This window comes from Notothenia rossii (assembly GCF_949606895.1).
Source record: "Notothenia rossii genome assembly, chromosome: 8".
Lineage (NCBI taxonomy): Eukaryota > Metazoa > Chordata > Actinopteri > Perciformes > Nototheniidae > Notothenia > Notothenia rossii.
This window is the reverse complement of record NC_136906.1, coordinates 72,434,182-72,451,286: the sequence shown is the minus strand read 5'-3', so window position 1 is coordinate 72,451,286 and position 17,105 is coordinate 72,434,182. Positions and strand designations below refer to the sequence as shown.

The 17,105-nt window shown below is 41.4% G+C and overlaps 1 protein-coding gene and 1 long non-coding RNA gene across 2 annotated transcripts in view; one reads left to right on the top strand and one right to left on the bottom strand.

Moving 5' to 3' along the window:
* The window catches only part of fut8b (fucosyltransferase 8b (alpha (1,6) fucosyltransferase)), a 96,031-nt gene that overhangs the window by 28,489 nt on the left and 50,437 nt on the right, over positions 1-17,105 (top strand). The gene's annotated exons all lie outside the window — the stretch shown is intronic.
* Positions 10,022-16,834, bottom strand: LOC307016040. Its single transcript, XR_013801729.1, has 3 exons — positions 16,262-16,834; positions 13,716-13,942; positions 10,022-13,491 (listed from the first exon to the last, which is right to left on the bottom strand). It is a non-coding gene; the product is annotated as an uncharacterized lncRNA (long non-coding RNA).

Sequence of the window (17,105 nt, the reverse complement as noted above, 5' to 3'; positions counted from 1 at the left end):
AGCTCTCACACAGACACACACACACACACATCCAGGCTATCCAAGCAATGAGACAGGCGGGCTAAGCGTGGGCGCTGATGGCTTCACTGCCTCAATTGATGGGTGCTTAGAGGGGAGTGAGAAAAGAGAGCTGGAGATATGGGGCCAGAGACGGAGCCGGAGAGAGATGGAGTGGCGGGTCTGCTCCGTCGATGACTCTCTGATAGCTGAGCGCCACTTCTGCTCAACATGCAAAGCCATTACATTAACCCACATGCTGCCCAGCTGTTTCCATTAAACGCCGCTGTGCTGAAAATCTCTTCAGCTGTCACCAGACACACTACAACCCCAATAAAGCTTCCCCACTTCCAGGTGCTGAGTAAAAAACATATTTTACAGATATTAGGCTTTCATCCAATGCTTTTATTCCAGTAAGTCACAGGGAGGGCAACAATGGAATTAGTGTATAATCGTAAATTGCCCACATTAAAGGGAAGCAATACTGCATAAATAGGAGTCTTTACAAGGAACTGGCATAGCTGCGCGGCGGTTGTGAATGTGTGAATCTACAGATGCTGTTGTGTGACACTTGGCAAGGTACAGAGTGGTGTCTGTCACAGTACTCTGTCTGTTTGTACTGTCATTCAAATGTTTACCTCCCAAATACCCATCTGAAATGTAATCAGCAATGTGTGCATTGATTGTGAGCCTGTTTGGGGGTGTGATTGACTCAAACGCAGGACAAACAGGCCGAGTGCCTGCGAGCGTTTTCCTTAGATAAAAGGGACGAATGCTGACTGGTAGTGTGTCGCACCCTGATCTGTCCTTGACCCAGCCGGTAGAGAAGACAAATGAGGAAAAACAAGACTAAAAAGCAGAATACAAATTGGTTGGGTGCTTTGAGAGCAGTTTACTTGATTCAAGAGTCAGGGCTTTAGAGTCATGTGCACATTAGCTACAGTGTATATGGCAATGCTTCAGGTAATAACAAGACACTATACACTTTTTGTGTGGTTCAGTAGATGTGTTCAAAAGTGAAATGTGTAAGATATGGCTCTGAGGTTCACAATCAGAATACCTTTATTAGTCCCACAGAGGGAACATTTGCAGCGTTACAGCAGGAAAGAGCCACAGACAGCTTAGTGTTGCATATCTTACATGAGTTATAATATAATAAACAATATACTAAAAAAGTACTAAGTTATAATATAATAAACAATATGTAAAAAAAAAAAGATAAAAAGTTACAGAATTTTCAAAAATACAGATCAAAAACAAATCAAATCTACAAATTAAATCCTGTAGCAGTTCTTAGGATTTAGCAGCCCGGTATATATTACAGTTATTAAAGAAGGCATATGTATATAAAGTATATATTGCACATAAAGCACATATTGCACATAGTTTGACGGTATTTAACAGCAGCAAGTTACACAATTTACAAAATACAAGATACATACCTTGTAACAGTAAAAAGGGTTTAGCAGCCAGGTATAAATGACACAGTTATTAATGGCATATATATATTGCACATAAAGCACAAAGTTGGTTTGTATTCAGCAGCAAGGGGTGTTATAGTCTGTGTTGTGGTGTGTGTGTAGGAGGGTCTACTAGGGGCAGTGCTGGTTGTAAAGTCTGACCGCTGCAGGAAGGAAGGACCTGCGGTATCTCTCCGTGAGACAGTGGGGGGTGCAGCATCCTGTCGCTGAAGGTGCTGCACAGTGAGGACAGGGTGTCCTGGAGGGGGTGGGACACATTGTCCAGCAGGGAGGACAGCTTGGCTGCCATTCTCCTGTCTCCCACCACCTCCACAGTGTCCAGAGGACTCCCCAGGACAGAGCTGGCCTTCCTTACCAATCTGTTCAGTCTCTTCCTGTCAGCGGACGAGATGCTCAAGTTTATATAATTAGAATAATGAACATTAACAACAGAATGTGAATAGGTTAGAGTGTAAACATGATCTATTGATTATATTGCAAACATATCTACTGAAATTAGCATGCTAACTGACTAGCCTCAGCCCGTCATGTCTCCTAATAGAACTTGATCCCTGAGATGCAAAAGTGAGTCACCATAGCACCCATGTTAGCTTACTCTTGCCTTGATGTTATAACAATATTATTTCTTGAATAATTAATGACTTACTTTAGATTTGATGGAGCCAGTAGGTGAGCTCGAATGCTGCCTCCTATTTCATTGGAGCAGGTTGCCTGGTATTACCAAGCCCCCAGGAAGTGCGCCCGACTCTGATGAAAATATTAGTTGTGTCTGTCACTACCCGATCTGCAGCTCTAGACAGCCATATGCCATACATTTTTGCATACATTCACAGTAAATATTTATTCAGTATGATAGCTGTCTAACAGAAGTTAAATCCATTTCTCACTTATTCTGACAATGTACTTAACCCCAAATAAAAGAACCCAATAAAAAGAGTTGTTAAATAATAGTGAAGGCACGTTGTAATAACAATAACTCATCTCTCGAGTTTTATTTTTGAGCTTTGCCAAAAGCCACTGTGCCAAGTTACCTACTTGGGTTGCAGTCCAGAGTTGTCCAATATGGCGGACCATCTCGCACATGCTCAGTACATATCGGGCAGGGGGACAGATCGGGTAGTGACAGTGTCCAAACGGCGGTACTACAATTTCCGTATCAGTCCATGGCGTCACTGGGCCCAGAAATACTTTTCCCCATTGACTAACATTGGGAAAGAGACGTCTGTAAATCGGTGGATATTTTTTTTTAAACTAAATAAACTACCCAGTATGAACTATTTATAGCCCTTATTAGAATCATTCGGTCCTTAAAGTTGTAAAATGCACAAAAAGCCGAATCTAGATTTATTTTCTGTCTCCGAAAGTGGGAGCTTGGGGGGCGGGGCTTAAGGGGCGCGCGCATGCTCTGTGAGCGCACATACGGGTTCTTCTGCTCTGACAGCTAGGCATGATGGGTAATCTGTGACGCTTCGCTCTCTCAAAAGTTGGGCCATTTTGTCCTCATGCACCAATGAGCAGCTCCCATAGGAAATAACGAGACCCCGCCTCCGACTCTGTATCCAGTTCTTATTATACATCCATGGGAATTACACATCGCTCCATTTCTTGCATATTTTGTCATATGGATTTGTTAAAGATGTTTTTTTGTCTGTCAATAGGTATCATCAAATGCTGTATAAATATCCCCCCCCTCCCCCCCCCCCCCCATTGTAGAGCCACTGTGGCTGGCTATTTTTAAGTCTGAATTATGTAAATTCAGTTTAAAAACTAGTGTGAAAGCACAACTCTTCTGTTTGTCTGTTGGCCTTAACAGGAGGTGGATTCATAACCACAAGAACATCTGTTTATAAAAAGAGCAGAAAGAGGAAGAAAGACACTTCTTCCCGTCTCATATCAACTCCGTATTCTCAAATGTGAGACAGATCTTAAACTTGAGACAGGTCTTAAAATCTTTATAGCCTTATGTGATTTTACAATATGGATTACTGAAATTCAAAGTCTTCAGTGTCTTCAGTCTTTATTTTTTTTTTATGAGATTTGGTTATGTTGATTTGAAAATCCATCCATAAGCTGGAAGTTTCCTTTGGAGAGCTTTTAACTGTTTGAAAATAGTTCCCCTACTAGTGACATTGCTATCTTCCCTCCATTTAAGAAAAAGAAAGGATTTGATGTCGTCTAGTGACATAACATGATATGTACAGTTGGTTTGAAACTGCCACACACTCACATTCTTTCAAAGGGCTGAGTAAAAAGCACCAGTTATGATTTTCCTGCACCGCCTTCCTCCGATTTGCACGGATCATGCTTTTCTACATGTGCGATCACATCAGACAGTAGGAAGCGGAGACAGGACCGATCAGCGTCATTAGATGAGCTTTTACATGTGTGACTCTACTGTACATCTGAGTACTTGCTGGACATGTCACAACCAATATGGCTGTTTGATTCAGAGTGTGTCCCAGTTGAGCAGTTGGGAAGACAGATCAGGGTTTGCTCCATCATGAGAGCGGGGTAATGAATTCCAGGAGGCTGAGCATGCTAACGAGTTCATTATTCCAGCACGGTTTAGGAATAATTACCATTTTGCATCCAAAGCCATTCAAGACTGACTTGCTCTTGTCAAATTTAAGCCAAGTGTGAATTCAGATAAATATTTGCATTAGTGCAAATGCACAAGGTGTGACACTGTGTCAGCCCGAGATTGGTGTGGCCATTTTGGATAGCTTTCACGCCCTCAGCGGTTGTGCTTTGCTGATATTCACATCTAGTTGGGAGCTGAGGAGCGTTGAGATAATGTCTCCGATGGGACAATGACTTTAGGATCTGATGAGAAAATGTTTCACTAAGAGGCGCTACATGAACTTTTGACTCCATTAGTTTGCTCTCTAGCTCCAAACCTGCTCTATAGTAAGTCATTTTCATATTTTTGCATGAGATTGATACGCCATGATTCTAGTAAGCGGCCTTGCAAAGAACCTTCATATGATAAGCAGACTCATTTAGTTCCAAAAGAACATCATTCATTATAAAAAACAACAGAACCTCTAGTTCTCTGTGTAATGGCAATTTCCATGTTCCAATGTCCTATATATTTGCCATTATTTTCACTGGTGGTTTTCAGGGTGATCCTGACGCAGACACGAACAGATTGATTTCCGGTCTTTTGCTGCAGTTTAGAATGATGATTTATTTTGCGTTTACATACCAAGGTTTTATTACACTGTGTCAATGATTGTGGTATGAGCATCTGCTGGGCTGGTTCCGTTCTGCCGTTCTGTTCTTGCTGATGGAATCGGTGAGCTCTTCCTCTTGTGTCCACGTCATTTCCTGTCACCTGTGACTGCTTTTATACACCCGGTGCAGCTAAACCCCGCCAACAAGTGTTCAAAATAGTATTGTAGTATAAATATAAATAAAGTAAACTGACATAACAACAACACCTAAGATGGCCACTACACTCTGTGTTGGTACTCGTATTCCCTGACTTCTTTTAGAAATTAAAATGTTTTATGGCATAATTTAGTTTAAACATACCGTCAGCTTAAATGCTGTTTTATTCTGGAAAACCAGAAGTTCTCGCACAATCTTAATGCCAAGCTTTTATTGTGAAAATCCTTCATCTCCGGTTAGCATTTATCATGTGGCTAATATTTCTTATCCCACAGAGGTGAATATAGAAGCGAAATGATTCAGAGTGTTGCACACCGAAACCTACTGATTGTAACACTACATCTATAGACGTCGAGATATTATTATTATTGCTGAATTTTAAATGAAGGTACAGTTTATTTTAATATTTTTTGTTTTCAGACGTGGGTAGCATACAACATCCGGGACTCGCGTAAATGATAACTGCCATGAAGTATTTCCAGTATTATTAAAGTAAGGAATTACAGCCGTTAAAATGCAATAAATGAAAAGTCATTTTAATTAAAGTACCCATTTGAACCTTAAGACAGAGACTCCTGGTCTCATTTATCCTAAGCTTCTCTCCTGGACGCGAGAATAATGAACAAAGCTAATACTTCCCGGAGTACAAAGTCTAAATATGTAAATGTAGCCGAGCTTCAGAATTCTATATGCATCATTAACCTTTTTACATAAGTTGCTAAATTAGTTTTACTGAAAAGAACATCAAATTCACACATATCTCTTTACCAGCATATCCATCTTCATTTTAGAAAGCCCGACAGCTATTGCCAAACATAGAAATAGTTCTTCCTCAAAATGTGCAATTCCTAACTTCAAGAAAAATGTGTATGTATTAACTATGTTTCCTGAATGTCAAATCTTTGTGTTTTTTGTCTCTTGTGTTACCTTGAACATGTGCATTATGTAAATGATACACTTTCTTCACTTGCACTGGTGACTGTATGAAACTAAACATGGAAATATTATTCTTAATTATTCCATATGTACAATAGTTTTTGCCTCACGTTTACAGTATCAAGCCACACTACTGTTGAAACCACCATTAAAGTAAATGCCCCAGCAGAACAGATAAACACATAAAAACAGCGAAGAAACACGTTGTTCAGTAGAGTGAACAAATATCAAAGATAAGCCTTTTAAGCAAAACTGTTTTTTCCTCGAAAAGCTCAGTTACCAATTAGCAGGATTCTTTCATTACATGTCACTTGTTAGAAGCTTTTTCACAAATAAACCGATCACACTGCTGTCTTTGGCAGCAGATGCGTTCTGCGGTGCCAGATACACATTCTGACAGGAAATTAAAAATTACTACAATGTTGACTGTGTGCATTGTGAGTCTCCAACTCAATGCTATTTATCACAGAGGGCCTTTATTGTCTTGAATAAATAGACATATTACTGGAAGTCCAGAGTTCAGTCCACACTGCTACAGACACACGTTCAGTCTTCAAGGGGAAAATAAGTTTAGTCCTGGAGCATTTGGACGGGAACACATGAAGTTGAAATATGACAGCAACAGAAACACAACAGAAATGCAGAGATCACTAAATGGGACTTTATTTATTTAAATACTGACACTTGGTTCACCAAAAGTACAATATCAGACCAAATCAAGTGAGTCTACTTTAGATGTATTGCTTGTAAAGAGACATATCACGACAAATGTTGGAAATAATTGCCTCTGTACATTCTAGGGATGGGTATCGTCTGAAATGTATCAATTCCGATTCTGCTTATCGATTCCGGTTCTTATCGATTCCCCGTTTCAATTCCAAATTTATAAAAGAAAGAGGTCAAACATTTAGATAACAAAAATATCTTTATTCTTTTAAGCTTTAACTGACATTTTTACAAATTAAAAAAAATACATGCAATACAAATGTATTACACAATAGCTGTGCTTTATTTTAACTGAGCTATGCCTGTGGCAAGCTATTAACTTGCCACAGGCATAGCACTGTGCCTTGTCTTTTTCTTTTTTGGTGTAGTGGAGCCACACTTTAGAGCGTTCACCGCGATCCATCTTTGGTGTTTGGAGCTTGTGAACTGTCTACAGGAGGACGGGGGGAGCCTTGCTGCGGGGAAACTGTGGACCTCTGTCGCCTGTCAGCGCAACCTACATGATGCCGCTTAAAAAAATTAAAGGCGGTGCCGGCCGTCAGCGAACCGAACCGGCCGCCAACGGCACGCTGACAACCGGCCGTTCTGTGATTCTCCAGAACACACAGATGGGCAGACGCAGACGGACCCGGTGGAATGCAGGGTCTACCGTGGTTAGGAACCGTTAAGCAGAACCAAAATTATGTATTTTGTATGGGTACCCAGCATTTTCTTATCGGTTCTCATCTGGAACCGAGTTTCGGTTCCCAACCCTAGTACATTCTGGCTTGTTCATATCAACGGTCAATAAAACATTTGTATTCACATTCTCAACAGATTATGAGCTATGGTTTTAACAAACTGATATATTAGGTTGGTTTCAGGGTGGTTATGAACACTGTCTAATTAGTACATCCACCCTGAAATACTTCTCTCCGTTCCCCCTGTAGATGTGACGCAGGGTTGTGCATTTCATTCGAAGAGCATACCACTGCTTGTGCACCTCTGGGATTTGTAAACTTGAAATCACAAAAAATTCTCTTTTTCTTTCTCTCTCTCTCAGAAATGTGAAACTTGGACAGAAATAATAATCTAGCAGATTTCTGCAGGGTGAATATTTAGTTGCTAGGCAACAGTTGTTGGCATTCTACAGAAACCCTGAAGTAAAGGAAATGGTGCATGAGGCGGTGGGGTTGGGGTGCTTTTGTGGCAAAACAGAAACATGAGTGGATCCAAATAGGTTGTATGGACAAAATGGCAATTTCCCCAGGCCTGAAGACACAATGTTGTTTTGACAAATTGGCCCACATGCAGGACAGTTGTGTACTAAACCAATGCTATTTGAACAATGTAGCCCAGTATTATCGTTGCCATTTTGGAAGCACTTAGTCGCTGCTTCAAACTTTGAAATTAGGTTTATAACAATGAGTTTTAAAGTTATGTAAAGCTGGGATGCATATAACATGCTTTGATTGCTTACATGTAGCGGGGTCTCTGCTAAACACAAAGTTGAATTAGTTTTTTTGTCTTTAAAATGATCGCCTTACATGTAAACCCTCTCCCACCAAGGTTGTTTTTCTTTGTTTCTTCATATTCAGCTGGTTGTAGCCATTACCGCCTCGCTCTGCCTTCTGGCTACCAGTGAAGAAGTCCATGACATTGATGCACGCTTTTCTAAACACGGTTTCCCATTTTAGCCCATTTTCTTCGTCAGATTGAGAGTTCGGATATTTATAATCTTGGGGCACCAGCTAATGGTATTTGCAGAGCAAAATCAGTTTAGCGCGTGTTTCCCGTAATGGCTTTGACTGCGTGGCATCGCCAGCGGCCCTGTCTTGAATGGTGGAAGGATGGCTCTAATTTGGGCTAATGGGTGACTCAGCTCTCATCATCATGTGTCCTTCAGTGTGCTGCAGATGGCTGGTGAGCCATGGGAGCAGCGGAGCCACTGTTAATACACACAGCACAACACAATGCATCAAGTCAGTGACACATGCAGGCAACACTGACATTTGGAGAGCCACATAGGGAGGGGAGGGGGGGGGGGGGGGGGGGCCACGCGGGGATGGAAATTAGACTTGCTCAGCTATAGGCGCAGAACAAAGAGAAGGAGGTTAATCAGTGGCCAAGCTAATCGAATCATTTGTCATCAGATTAGATTAAAGCTCTGAACCTTCCCTCGGGCAATCATCTATGGAGATAGCTGCGGCTTTGCAAGGTGCAGGTATCAAAGATAATGCGCGGTAAGAGACGGCTCGATTTAGTTAAACTCTCCGCACATGCTGGAAAATAGAGACAAGGAGAGCGGATCACCGTGGCAACTGGAATGCAAGGTGGGTGCTATGCGTGCAGTTTTAACAGCGACGGCGGCCCTATGTGCTGGATGCCTGTCAGGGAGGAGGAAGGGTGGAGGGGCACGGAAACACGCTGGATCCCCGGTGGGGGGGGGCGTCTGACTGAGGCCAGGCAGGACTGCTGCAGTGGCTGGTTTACATTCCACAGTCTGCTAAGCCTCCCTAACCTCTGCTCTGCTTCGACACACACATACACACACACACACACACATACACACACACACACATACATACACAAACGCATATATGCTGATATATTTGCAATTTCTCAGAAACATACATATTTACTCCCACCATAACTACATTCCTATACCTCCATCCGCCCATCACTTCCCATACCACCAAGCCACAATCATATTTCGTTTCACATCAACCATGCAGGCAGATAACAAACCACCTCATCTGTACAACCAAACGACCCCCACCCTTTTTAGCCCCATGTAACCTTGGCAACAGCGTCACTTTGCTTCAATGCGGTGGAGGGAAGGAGGGAGGGAAGGTGAATGGAGATTGCAGCATGTAGGAGTCAGTCCCAGGGGGAGGGTCCAGACTGTTTACAACTGTACACAGCAGAATAGGTTCCCTCACCCCAGAGACCCATTACCAGGGGTCAGAGCTCTGGTCTTAGGGCGGCTCTTTGCAGGTCTCAGTTTGCAACCTGGCAAAGATCAACTGCGTGACTTGAGTACATATATGGGTGGGGTGGGTGGGTGGGTGGGGGGTGGGGGGGCGCACTCCTGGATCGTGGCGAGGTTACTGGTGTCTGCTGTGTTTTACTGGTGTATGAGTTACTGAGGGAACGAGGAGAGCAGCTGTTCGCAGATTCTATTTTCTACCACGAACTGATATGAACTGCGCAGCTGGTCGGAGTAAATTAATGGCCCCTCAAGTACATTTGGGTTTTATATATTTAATTTGGCTGCTGTTATGCAGTAAACAGGTATTTATCCTTGGTACCTTCAATTACATTTTCAAGCTTTGTTTGGCAACGTTGCACATGGAAGTCTATGTGGCTGAATATCGGGTAGTTAAAATGAACACAATGTGAAGTTAAATGCTTGCAAGCACATGTCCTTGTCTATGATAATTTCTTATTGATTTTATTAACATAGAGAAGGTCAATATTGTAGTCAATGAGACAGACAAAATATACAAAAATGAAATAAAAACAGTTCAAAAAAAAAAAAAGCATATCATACAAAACAATAGATAAGAAATTAATAATATCAAGAAAGACTAAAAAGCATTGTACTGCAGCCTCATTTAAACCAGTGGCTAGTGATAAAGCACAGTGTTTTCACAGTAACCCGACATGTGCTGATTTTGAGAGTAAGCATCAGCTGTCTGTGGATATCTTTATCATCTGATAAATTGAATTTTTATTTTATTATGTGTAGAAGTTTTGAAATGTTTCTGTCATTTTTGAGAGTTCTGAAATAGTTTTAGCTTGCTGCTGTGTAGCACCAGTGGAGTGCTACATTTGTATGTTTTTAAGTTGTCAATCATCACTTCTTTTTTAACACAACCCCCGACATTTTATTCTAGCAAAAATAGCTAAATCAAAATACATCCCTTGTGGGGAATCGGATGTTTCTTTTTAAACCTTTACTTTCTCTTTGACATGAACATGTGTGCAGAACCAAAGCTTAGAAGCAGGGGGTGGACACCATAACAATAAACCAACAATCATTTTCTGTTAATCTTCTTTTAATATTTTCTGCTTTATCTAATAGTGATGGCTTGGAGAGAGAGTGGGGATGAAATGCTGCAAAGGCCCTTGGTTGGAATCGAACCCCAATGCAGTCAGTTTTGAGGGTGCAGTTGGTTAGAATAAATGGCGCTTCATTTATGTTGTCAAATGAAAAAAACAAACATAATTTAGCAAAACAATACCGAGGTCCGTTGTATCAGAAAGTAATGAAAACCCTGACAACATATTGTAATCCAGTACAGCCCCAGCACGAAATACAGCCTCCAAAATAACTACTGAGTTGAGGCGACAACACTCTGACACAGTGTCAAATGAAAATATATTATATACAAAAATAGTATAAATCGCAGGGCTCTTGCTTTGGGTTGCTTTAGGACTTACAGATGTTGTGATGTTTTCTCCTGAATGTAGACAGACTATTATTTGCCGTTCATTCAGTACAGTTACAACATTAGATTCATAGATGGTATTGAGATAATTGATATTAAAAAAAACTGGTGATGATCCGTTGGACCTACTGTATAATATGGCGGTACATTTGCATGATAAAGTTGGGTAACTCTATTGTCATTAGCTTATAATAGAGTGAGCGTTTTGTGACTGAGCAAAGATGTGATATTGAGCCGACTAGATTAAATGTCAACAGATATGCTGCCAAAAATACAGCCCACTTCAATATGGATACACAACATAACATGTATTTAAAAAGCTGTCAAACAAGTAGTAGACAAAGGATTTAGGAGTATTTTACAAGTCATTAATAAACATACAATATCATCGCCTCCCTCCCGCCGCCTTTATTGAAATTGACTGCCAACTGTTGGGAAACGCTGCATGCACCACACACTTGTGGGTCTTGAAGTAAGCAGAATGTGTGTTTCTGCATTTGGCCTGATGTATATTTTTTTGTGATCATGTACGCCTGTGCTTTGGTTTGAGCCATGCACGCTTGAGAACACATAGGCTGGGTAAGTCTTGCCTCCCTCCCATGTCGCCCCCAGCTCCAATGGAGCCACCGGAATCAAATCAAGTCAAACCTCATTTCATGTCCCCCTCCTCCCTCTGAGGAATCCCTCTGACGTCCCCGGCACCGACAAAAATATAACATGACATTAAGGAAGCTTGTAAACATCCAGCTGAACACGGAACATATGCACACGTACACACACACACACAGGCATCATTACATTCAAATAATTCAAAGCAGTGGCATGTGTCACGTCGTGCACATAGTGTTCCTTCCTCTCTACCCCTGTAGTCTCACAATGTCTAGTTGAAAGAACCTGTAGCCCAGTGTGGACATCTCCCCCCCCCCCCCAGGAGACAGCATATAATGAGAAAGCACCATTATGGGTCCAGCAGGAGCCTGTGCCTCTGTGTTTCTGCTGCTGCTACCACAGTTACTCGTGCGGTGTTTTCCTTTGTTAGTTAAAGGGAAGAGCAGCCGCAGACGTCCCTTGCTCTCTGCTTGTTAGCCAGCAGTAATGACTAGGCTGTGGGGAGCCAGGCTACCAGGCCAAGACGATGGGAGCCAGTTCCCCTCTGCTGACCCTCAGCTCACCGACAGGAAGGGGAACAGAAGCAGACACACAGGGAGGATCAGATCTGACAGACTGAGGAGGCAGGAAGGGAGCGTAGGGGGGGAAAGATTTCCACCCCAGGGCAAGCAAAATCCAAACTAGATCATTACCGACTCACTGGGCTGCTCGATTATGGCAAAATCCTAATCTCGATTATTTGGGTCAATAATTGTAGTTGCGATTATTCATTGACTTTGAAAACATCCATTTATTGGAGATAAAAAAAATGTGAACAGTATGTTTTTAACAGTTGATTACCGTGAACTTATAGTATAATTCAACTGAAAAAGCCAAACAATTATTTGAAAAAAAAGTAATAATAATAATTAAAAAATAATCGTTTTATTACGTTGTGTTTTTGCAAGCCATAATCACGATTTAAAATACGATTAATTGAGCAGCCCTACGGCTCACACACGAGGACCCAGCTAGCAGCCCGCCTGTTCACAGACCTGGCATTAGATCAATGTTAGCCGAGCAGCACTAAGATCAATGCGTACTTTGTACAAAAAGTGCCTCGTAGGTTTCTCCAGGATCATGTATTCTCAGGGATGTGAGAAGAATTTCTAAAACAAGCAGCTCTTTGAATTGGATAACTATAGGTGGCAATCGTTTGGCTGAGGAATCTCCCAACACTATCAAAAAAGACTTGAAAAAAACATTGTTTGTGATTTAGTACATTGTGGTGATTTAGTTTAAATGTACTTAATCACCACAATGTACTAAATCACAAACAACTTAACCATCAAAATAAATTCACGGTTTATTTTGTGGTTGAGTTTTTAATTTGGGAATGTATTTTATGGTTACGCTTTTTTCTATGATCTTGCATGTCTAGTAGTTTCCATATGGTCTGTGTTTACATAAGGTTAGTGCTCTGTACGCATATCCTGTGTGCTTTGAGATGTCATTTTATTGTGTTTACATGAGCAGATCAATAATTCATTGGAAGTCAAGCACAAGCCATTTGCATTACAAGGCAATATAGCAGCAATAACACAGAATGGCCTATCTGTCACCGAGCCCATTGAATGGTCACAAAACGAAGCATTGGAAATAACTCAATTGTATATGAAGTAGTTATAAATCTGTGGATATGGCTGCTGTATGGATAGTACATTTTAATGCTCTTCCAGGCCGATAAACAATGATCCGCATGAGAGATAGAATCCCGAAGACACAAATGCAGACTACAGCAATTTTGTCTGCCAGTGTTTTGGTTTGCAGAGTTGAAGATGAGACCATTGATGTTGCCTGAGGGGTGGATTAGCCCTTAGGAAGTATTTCGTTGCTCGGATTGGCTTGTATTGATAAGATGCGGCAGGAGAGCAGGAGAGCTGGGAAAAGAGTGCAAAAAGGGCCACACGTAAGACTTATTTAAATACATCAAATGTAAGATATCAAATGAAGTATTTACCATGCTGAGTGTACTAGGAAAGATGGTGTTTTTATCTTTATTATTATCATCACTATTTTACTATCCACTGCCTCTGCCCAGGGCCATAGCCTTATCCTCTTTTGGTGGATTGCGGATCGAGTGCAACATTGTGTGAAGACTCACAAACAACATCTGCAGCAGTGGCAACCAGGCACTCCCTCTGTGCCTCGTTCTCCTGCCAAGTCCGCCCACGTTCCCTCTCATCTGCTCGGGCCATCTTCCCATCTCCCCCTTCCTTGCTGTTTCCACTGTCGTCGCATTGGAGGAGACCCATCTTTCATCATGACTGTTGACTTAGCACAGGCCGCTCCTGCCCTGTGGAATGGAACGGAGCCGGGCCGACTGCAGTGCTGAAACACAATAGGCAGTGCATTATTGATTATGTTTGTCATTAGGCCTTTCACGATAATTCATTTTGCTGGACCAAACATTTTTCCTGGAAATTATTGCCATAAACGATAATATTGTCGGCACTATTGTAAGACCATTTCAGACCACTGACATCATGATAATATATATTCATAATTAGTACATCCTTTCAAACAGAACTTTTTATTGAACATTTAACATTGCAAATTAAATGTGAAATAATATTCAAATATATAAATTATATATAATAAATAAAACAAATTAATTAAATTATAATAAATTTATTAAATCACACACAACCAAAACAATAAATTAAAATACTCAGGCTGGAAAACAGAGATCGATATATCTATCTATCTATCTATCTATCTATCTATCTATCTATCTATCTATCTATCTATCTATCTATCTATCTATCTATAAATATGAGCACACATTTTATCACAAGCAAAAAAAACCCTCCTTAAAATAACAGTCAAGTGTACAGTCCACTGTCCATACAAAGACCCAGACGCCTCAACAGGCCATATCTAAATCTGTATTTCAAAGATTTTGAGCAAGGAACAACAACATGTTTGCATTGTTGGGCAAGTGCATCTTTGATTGCAAACTGTCGGGAAGCTGGCTTTCCATCTCCAGCTGCCGTGTTTGCTCCCAGCTGGGAAAACGGAATGGGGTGATTATCAAATCAAATCAAGTTTTATCTATATAGCACATTTATAAACGATTTTTGGCCGAGCCAAAGTGCTGTACATATAATAAAAATAGCCTACAGTAGAGAAACTTTACAGCTAATACAACAGCACAGATTGTTCAGAATATCAGTATGAGAAAAACGACACCCTCTGTCCTTAGACCCTCACATACAAGGAACAACTTCCAGAGAAAACCCACAGTTTAAAGGGAAAACATGGGAGAAACCTCAGGGAGAGCAACAGAGGAGGGATCCCTCTCCCAGGACGGACAGACGTGCAATAGATGCCGTGTGTAAATCGAAGAGATAATACATTTTACAGCGTAGGTAGACCAAATGTTAGGAATGTGTCTTTAATAAGAAGATGAATCTACGAAGAATCCACCTTATGTTTTAGATGTAGTTTAAAAAGTGTGGTATTGCCTGCTTTTGTCGCTACCTTTTTTAAACAAATGCGACACACCGGCTCATTCAAATCCGTAGGTTGGCCTCGTTCATTTGGCTTGAATCCAAAATACTGCCACACCGGAGATGTGGAGTTAGATTTTGTAACCAATTCCATTTCACTTTAAATTCCCCTCGAGTAAGTCACACGTTGTCTCCCGCTTGTCGCTATATTATTAATTTGGATGCTACACTGCTGCACGTGCATGCGGAGTGTCTGACTCCTAACCTGGCTGTGTGTCAGCCCCGCCCCTCACAACCTGGCTAAAATGCTGGTCACATCCTTATGTAAACGGCAATTTATCGAGCTCATAAAAGTTATCCACTCCATTTTTATTTATCGTAAGATAAGTCAATTTATCGATTATCGCGACAGGCCTATTTGTCATCTCGCCTTTGAGCTCTGGTCCTGTCAAAGGTCAGCATGGCAGAATAAGACAAATGGACTCTGTACAAGAGCAAAGGAAGACAGAGAGAGATCTATTATAAATAGTTGGCATCAATCAGGGGAATGTCCTTCATTTGGCATGTGTCAGTCCTGGAGGGAGAAATGCATATTCAATCTTGAACAATGAATGTCAGTCACACCACTTCCACCAGACACATGACAGCCGTGCGCAGTGACTGGTTACACACATTTGGAGAATAGGAGCTGCAAGCAAGTGAGGGGGCAAAAGCCCAATCGTTGCACAGGGGAACTAAATAAGGAACAAACTGATGCCCTCCTGGGGGGTAAGATTGATGGACTGCCATGGGCGGTATAGTCTTGTGTCAGGACCGATGTGTAAAGCAACTGAAGATGCACATCAAAAATAACACACATTGATATCATCGATGATGTGCAACATGGCTAAGTGTCCGGGATCAGGGTTTCCTAGCTAATCATCGCAGCCTGAAGGAGCCAGCATGTTGTCGATGGGTTATTGAAACGAGGATACAGCTGCTCACAGTTGGATCACTATGTCCTGCCAATAGTCGAAGAGTTTAGTGTCTTCCTTCACTTTCAGCTTTTACAAAGTACATTTGTGTAAACTCTTGCTCTGGCTTTCCCAAGTCTTAATAAGGTCTCAGGTGTGTGTAAGTGTATTCTAGAACCCTGAAGGAAGGAGAGACTGAAAAGAGTCAAGGGAAGCTTATAAAAGAAAAAACAAAATTTAATTACACAAAAGATGCAGTGGTGTACAAATGAAATGTGTGAGTGGCAGCTCTCCCCCCATGCGTCCGGTCAGTCCAGGTCAGGAGGTAGAAGAGATCAATTCTTGGCTTGCTCTTCCTGTTGTCATCGGAGGTCTTCTCCTATTGGCTGGCTTCGTCGGGGGGCGGGTCCGATGCAATTCCTGCCTTTTCCTGTTGCTAAATTACATAATTCTGGTGTCTGTGGTTATTTAAACATTCCCTAATTAACGTTATTCAGCGTCAATAAATGAGTGCTAATCCTAGTGTGTTTAGGGTGCAACATCACATGTCATTTCACCTTCAATTCACGGTTTGAAAACGTAGCATTTCGCCACATGCTAATGTTAACCGGAAGTGAAGAATTTTCAGAATAAAAGTATTAAGTTAATAGTTAGTGTGAATTTCCGTTTTTTCAGAATAAAATTGATTTAAATTAAATAGTATATTTAATTCAAATTACGCCATATCAACATTGATTTTAATTTCTAACATGTGCCAACACTGGATAGAAGGAAGAACTCGGGACACTTTTGCGGCAACTAGTGTTTTTTTATTTTCCTCTGTGAGAGACGTAATAAAAGGAGGGATAGTGTTTGTGGGTGTGATTGCATCAGCTCAGCGTTACTACAGCCTGGCATGCAGTGTATTGAGTTTGTACATCTGCTGTTAGTTAATGTGATTTGAGCAACAGGTCCTGCTTAGAGGCAGGGTGTGTGTAGAGGAGAGATCCCGTGGCGGTTTTTCAGGGACCGTTAATAGGGGTCAGGGAAGACAGTGTGCTAGTATTTTTCTTTAATCGCATTTAGGAGACTCCATCCCATTGAGGTGAG